Raw genomic sequence first — 7,500 nt, forward strand, 5'->3', positions numbered from 1 at the left:
CTCTCTCTCTCTCTCTCTCTCTCTCTCTCTCTCTCTCTATATATATATATATATATATATATATATATATATATATATATAAATATATATATATATATATATATATATATATATATATATATATATATATATATATATATATATATATATATATATGTAATTATAATTTTTATTATTAATATCATAACTAGCTAAGCTGCAATCTTAGTTGGAAAAGCAAGATGCTATACAGAGAAAAATAGCCAAGTGACGGAAAGAAACAATGAAATTAATAAACAATATAAGAAATGAGAATTAGAATAATATATTTTAAAAATTCCAACAACATTAAAACAGATATTTGATTTTAAAACTATAAAAGGACTTATGTAAATCTATTCAACATAATAAAATTGGCTGCGAGTTTGAACTTTTGAAATTCTATTAATTCAACTACCCGCTTATGAAGAGCATTCCACAACTTGGTCACAGCTTGAATAAAATTTCTGTAGTACTGTTTAATATTGAGCCTCATGATGGAGAAGCTCTGTGTATTAGAATGAACTGCATATCTAGTATCACGGACAGGTTGGAACTGTCCCTGAAGATATGAATGTGTATATATATATATATATATATATATATATATATATATATATATATATATATATATATATATATATATATATATATATATATATATATATATATATATATAAATATATATATATATATATATATATATATATATATATATATATATATATACATATATAATTATATATAAAGAGAGAGAGAGAGAGAGAGAGAGAGAGAGAGAGAATGTATATATATATATATATATATATATATATATATATATATATATATATATATATATATATATATATATATATATATGTATATATATATATATATATATATATATATATATATATATATATATATATATATATATATATATACATATATATATATATATATATATATATATATATATATATATATATATATATATATATATATATATATATATATATATATATATATATATTTTTTTGGGCTCAAGCCATGTCGTCCTGATGGAAGTTCCTATAGGGTAGCTTCCTAGGGTATATTACAACTACGGCGATATTCCCAGAGAATTTACCTTAAGGTACCAGAATTCTAACTCCTGGAGCGAGTATCCCTCGTGAAAGGGATATCGCGACATATCAGAGGATGTATTCTAGACACGGCACATGGCAATCTACTACCTGAACAGAGATTTCGTCTCGTAGGAGGTGATTGACGAGATACGAATTCGGGAAAGAGAAAGGGGAGCCGCTTCTAAGGCTTCCCTATCCCCTGATTCGTATGCGTGCCTGGCGCCAATCCTGGCGCCATCTGTATTCCTTTTTGCGTAGCTTAACAACTCGGTGTTTTTTCCTGTTTTTCTCGCAAATCTTGGATTTATTCGGCTTTTCATGGCTTCTTCGTCTTCGTTGGCCTCTGATAAGTTAAGTATAGTGTCTGTTATGTATAAATGTAGGCTCTTGGTAAAATTTTGAGTGATTAAAAGGATTAATCTTTGATACAAGAGCCGTAGCCTACCAGAGGTGTCCTGGACACTGTCGCTCGCTAGGTATAAATTAGTTAGTCAGAGCGACATTCCTGGTTGTTTTGCTTTAATAAATTTTAGCTATTTAGCTTTACATAGGATTTCCTTTCGTGCTTAGTATTATTTGGCGAAGTATTCGCCATTCTGGCCTACGCTAGGCCATGTAGCCTAGTCGTTTGGTCCTAGTACTTCATGCATGATTTTGGTTTTTCCGAGTGTAATTAAAATTTTATTGAAGCTTTAGGCTATATTTTATACATTTTAGACTGTGTGGAATATTTCCAAGATTGTATACGTGTGAGTTTCGTTGAATTAGGTAATCGATTCTCTTGGTGCCTAGGCTAATTGCTTATGGAGCCTTAGTATACTTTATCATACTCCCCGGCTGCTTTCTTTTCTTCGGAGAAGGTATGCAATCCCTTTCCCTCTGTTTAAGCCTTGGGCTTATCCCTAAGTGGTTTTTTCCGAATTTATTTTCGATAAAACTATACTAGGGTGTTACTGTACCTTCCTGTTCCAGTAAGTCTGGTTCAAAGAGGGACAGAACAACAGAGTTTTTAGTCTGAGTCCGTGTTGTCTGGCTTGGGGCAGAGTCTCCCTCGCTGACCTAACACTTACAAAGGGAGCTTAGCTCCCTTAGGTCACTACCGAAGGTTTCTGTAAGTTATGATTCCTTCTTTTGTGATCGACCAGACTAAGTCCTGTTGCTGTTCTCGGGGGAGGATAAGTTCTTCCCTTGGGAGTAGCAACGCCTTCCTTGCTTTGGTGCTCTGGAAGCTGGCAAGTATTGCTGGCCCTTTCCCTTAGATCTCCCTTAGGCTAAGACAAAGTTCTTGGATGCGGGTGATCTGTCACTAAAGCAAGGTTGGCAGGACCCTCTTGTCCCTTCCCCCTCTATCTCCGTAATGGCCTAGCCATTACTGTACTGTACCTTGCCGGCCGGCAGAGCTGGCCGGCAGGGGTATTACTGTACTGTACGTCATTCTACTTCTGGACCTAGTATAGGTTGGGATGTGGAATTGACTCAGCCCATTGCCGGCCGGCAGAGATGCTGGCCGGCAAGGGTCTTATGTTTTCGAGTGCTGCCCGGACCTCTCTTGGTCCCTCATCCATGCCTGCCGGCAGAGCCGGACGGCATTGGTCAAGGAAGCCTGAATTAAGTTTCTCCCCTTCCTTATATGCACTCTTTCGGTTGCCGGGCTTGGGGGGTTGTGTACACTCTTATCCCGGCATCCATTATATTTTCTTCTAGTGCTGTACCTGTCCCGGCTGCCGGCCTATGAGGCCGGCAGCCGGGCAGGTGTAGTCTTCTGGTTCTTTTGCTGCCGGCTGGCATCGGTCTTGAACCTTTGCCGGCCGGCTTATGTCAGTCCTTGTCTGCCTGTCACCAAGAGTGTGGCCGGCAGCTGGGTACTACCTTGTGTAGTTGCTGGCCGGCAGTCATTGCCGGCCAACACTGGCTGTTACCGGCCGGCAGCTGCTGCCGACCGGCACAGGCATTTGAACCAGAGTGCTGCCGCCCTATAGCTGTTAAGTAGTATACTTTAAAGCTAATTGTGGTGTGTGCCGGCCGGCAAAGGCAGGCCGGCACACATCCTCCTATACTGTACTAGTATTCTTCTGTATAGCATATACAGTAAGAAGAAAACTATAGTAAAGGTTTAGGTACAGCACTGTATCTTCTAACACTATTGTGTTTTCTTGCACAGCCCTTTGCTGTTGCCCTCAGATAGGAAGCAGAGTTCTTCCCTGTCTATTATCCAGGATTTTAAAATCATTGCCTAGGTGTGAGCTCCACCTGTTTCCTCTGGAAACTTTGCATTGGTTACTCTAGAAGAGATAAACCATTTTGATTTTATTATCTGGAAGGCCGCAACAATGGGGTGTGAGGGAAACACAAGTGTGTGTCTTTCCTTTATGAATTGTTATGCTAGACTATGCATATCCAGTGATACATAGTTCACTTGATACTCATGGAAATTTCTTCTCTTTACAGGAGGACCCTCCGAAGTGCGGAAATGTTTTCTGCAATGTCCGCAGCAAGAACCTCTGTGGACATGAGTGTTGTAGGAGACACGCAGCATGCGCTGTCTCCAAGGATGATCTCCAGTATTGGGACCCTCAGGTATGTACTGTATGCACTAACCTGATTACTGAGGCTTTTGATTCCCCTAGAACGGCGGAATCAAGGGATATAGCAAGGGAAAAGCTTCGTACTTGGGTAAGGGGCTTCAAGAAGAACACCTCTGGCCCTTATCTTCCAAGTGAGAAGATGAGGGCGTATCTTTTTCCCCAGGCATCAGCTGAGGCAGTGATTCCCCAGCCTCAAGAGGAGATCTCTCAAGATCAAGTCCAGGTGGACGTGGAAGTCGCAGTCGCGATGCAAGACATCCAGTTGGATGACAGGATGTCTGACCTGGACGAACGTTTGGAAGAAGACCTCCTGGCAGAAGGTCAGGATCAAGTTCAAACCCCGGATGTCGTAGAGGATGAGGTCGACGAGGTGTCGGCTACTCCGGTTCAGATGCCGGAGCCTATCCCCTCAACATCGGCTGGTCTCCCAGTAGAACTGGGACAGTTCCAACAAATGCAGAAGGAGAACCAGGAGAAGGCGGCTGCAATGGAACTGCGTATGCAGTCCCTGGCAGAATCACATGGGCCCCAGAAAAGGCTCAATGTGAAAGACCTTCCCATATGCTCAGATGCTAACCCATGGAGGTATGCTGAGCACATGCCGATGACGACTGGAAAGATCGTCATCTCGGATAAGCTGGGTTCAGTTCCCCTAGAGGAAGTAGAATTCTGGCCCAGCAAGGCATCATATCCGGACTGCTATGTCCGGCTGAGAAAAGAACCAGCTTCAAGGGAGGAGACAGAGCCGAAGGAGGTCATTATTATGGACCACGCTAAGGCTCAAGCCCTACTTTCATCCTCGATGAAAGAGAGGGGCTTCTCTAATTCGAAGGTAGCTGCATTGAGCAAGAAGCTCCCTTGTTTTGTGTCCTCTCCTGATAGAGCCTTCCCCTTTTTACAGAAAGGGTTTGCGGCTGTCCTAAAGGCAGTCGAGGCCGGCAAGCCTTGCCCCTCCCTGGAGGAGTGTAAACCCTTGTCGCTGGCTCTGCCTATGGACCACAAAGACTGGAAGGATGTCCATCTGACATTCTCAGTGGGAAAGTTGGAGGCTGATTCGGCGAGGACCTCCCCAAGCTGTCCGAATCTCTTTTACGAAGAGAGTTCGAGACAAAAGAAAGACTGGCTGACTCAATGTCTCATCAGACTACTCTTGAGACGATGGCAAGTGACCCTAAGGTCCATGAAATGTTCATGGTAGTGGCTAAGTCTCACCTAGCCACAGTGACGAAGGACCTTTATGGCTTCGTCAAGGCAAGGAGAGCTTGCAGGGAGTTCGTGTTCACCGGGGCTTCGGTGAGACACGAGCCAAGGAAGTTAATCTCCTCCAACATTTGGGGAAAAGACCTTTTCCCTACCGATGTGGTCAAAGAGGTTGTTGATAAGGCCGCCGTGGAGAATAGAAACCTTCTCCAGAAGTGGGGCCTGGCTATCAAAAGAAAATCTTCCCCGGATGAGGGTCCTCAACCAAAGAGGAAGAATATGAGGACTAGGCTACCGTCTCGGCCAGCCAAGCCTTATAGACAGCAACAGCAACTGCAATTGCCTTTGCCTCCAGTGCCCCAGATTGTGGCACAAACCCCGACTACTTTTCAGTGGGTACCCCAGGCTGTGCCAGGTCAGTCAACCACATTCACCCCAACGTTCGAAGGACAGTCTTCTTCCTTTCGTGCAAAACCTAGAGGAGCAGCCAGAGGCTCGTCTAGGCGCCCCTCAAGGGGAAGGGGATTCAGAGGTGGTCGTGGTCAGGAAGGCAAGACCTCAGGACGGCAGTCCAAGTGAAATGATACCGGTAGGAGGGAGACTGATGAAATTTTGGGATCGCTGGACCTTCGATCCCTGGGCCCAAAGCCTACTCAAGAATGGACTGGGTTGGAGCTGGTACAGCACTCCACCCCCGTGCCTTCGGTTTTTCCAACACTCCACCCCCATTTTGGAGGAGTACGTTCAAGAACTGTTGGAGAAAAATGTGATCCGAAAGGTGAAGTCCATCAAATTCCATGGGAGGCTGTTTTGTGTTCCTAAGAAAGACTCGGAAAAGCTCAGAGTCATTCTGGACTTGTCGCCACTCAACAAGTTCATATTGAATTGCAAATTCAAGATGCTAACACTGCAACACATAAGGACCTTACTGCCCAAGAGGGCATACTCAGTCTCTATAGACTTGTCAGACGCCTATTGGCACATTCCAATCAGCCGTCGACTCTCCCCCTACCTAGGGTTCAGGCTACAACGGAGACTGTACGCCTTCAGAGCCATGCCATTCGGGCTAAACATAGCCCCAAGGATTTTCACGAAGCTTGCGAGCGCAGCTCTCAAACAATTACGCCTAAAGGGAATTCAGGTAGTAGCCTACCTGGACGACTGGCTGGTGTGGGCAGCATCCGAGACCGAATGCTTGCAAGCTTCCAGTCAGGTGATCCAGTTCCTAGAGTACCTAGGCTTCAAGATCAACAGAAAAAAGTCTCGACTTTCTCCATCCCAAAAGTTCCAGTGGCTGGGAATCCACTGGGACCTTTAGTCACACAGTTTCTCCATCCCAATGAAGAAAAGGAAGGAGATATCGGGCTCTGTCAAGAGACTTCTAGATTCCGAAAGGATATCAAGACGCGAACAGGAGAGGGTACTAGGCTCTCTCCAGTTTGCTTCAGTGACAGACCCAGTGCTAAGAGCACAGCTAAAGGATGCAACCGGAGTTTGGAGAAGGTATGCATCAAACGCGCGAAGAGACCTGAGAAGACCAGTGCCGCCTCGGCTACGTACTCTTCTCAGACCTTGGTCCCAAGCCAGACATCTAAAGAAGTCTGTTCTTCTTCAGCCACCTCCCCCGTCGATGACGATTCATTCAGACGCCTCAAAGGAGGGATGGGGAGGTCACTCTCATCGGAAAAAAGTCCAGGGGACTTGGTCCAAGCTATTCAGGACCTTTCATATAAACTTTCTAGAAGCTATGGCAGTGCTCCTTACCTTAAAGAAAGTCTCCCCGCGTCACTCGATCCACATAAGATTGGTGACGGACAGCGAGGTGGTTGTGAGATGCTTGAATCGACAAGGGTCGAGGTCACCACCTCTCAACCAAGTGGTGTTAGCCATTTTCCGATTGGCGGAGAAGAAGAAGTGGTACCTGTCCGCAGTTCACCTTCAAGGAGTCCGCAATGTGACAGCGGACGCTCTATCCAGGTTCACACCGATAGAGTCGGAATGGTCCTTAGACGCAGGATCATTTTCCTTCATTCTGAATCAAGTCCCAGAACTGCAAATAGACCTCTTTGCGACGAAAGACAACAAGAAGTTGCCCCTGTACGTGTCCCCGTACGTGGACCCCTTAGCGGAAGCAGTGGACGCAATGTCCCTCGACTGGAACAGATGGTCCAGGATTTATCTGTTCCCTCCTCACAACCTTCTGTTGAGGGTCCTCAACAAACTGAGATCCTTCAAGGGGGTAGCGGCAATAGTGGCCCACAAGTGGCCGAACAGTATGTGGTTCCCCTTGGCGTTGGAACTACAGATGAAGTTCGTGCCGCTACCACATCCAGTTCTGACCCAGCGAGTCCAGAAGTCGACTGTCTGCGCTTCATTACAGAAAACCCGGACCCTGCAGCTCATGATTTTCTCGCCCTCGCGGTGAGAAAGCGTTTCGGGATTTCGAAAGCCAGCATAGACTTCCTAGAGGAATATAAGTGCAAATCGACTAGAAGGCAATATGAGTCATCTTGGAGAAAATGGGTGGCCTTTGTAAAGGCAAAGAATCCGCAGGAGATCTCAACAGACTTCTGCTTATCTTTCTTCAT

The sequence above is a fragment of the Palaemon carinicauda genome, chromosome 17 (genome assembly GCF_036898095.1).
Source record: "Palaemon carinicauda isolate YSFRI2023 chromosome 17, ASM3689809v2, whole genome shotgun sequence".
In the NCBI taxonomy this organism is placed as follows: domain Eukaryota; kingdom Metazoa; phylum Arthropoda; class Malacostraca; order Decapoda; family Palaemonidae; genus Palaemon; species Palaemon carinicauda.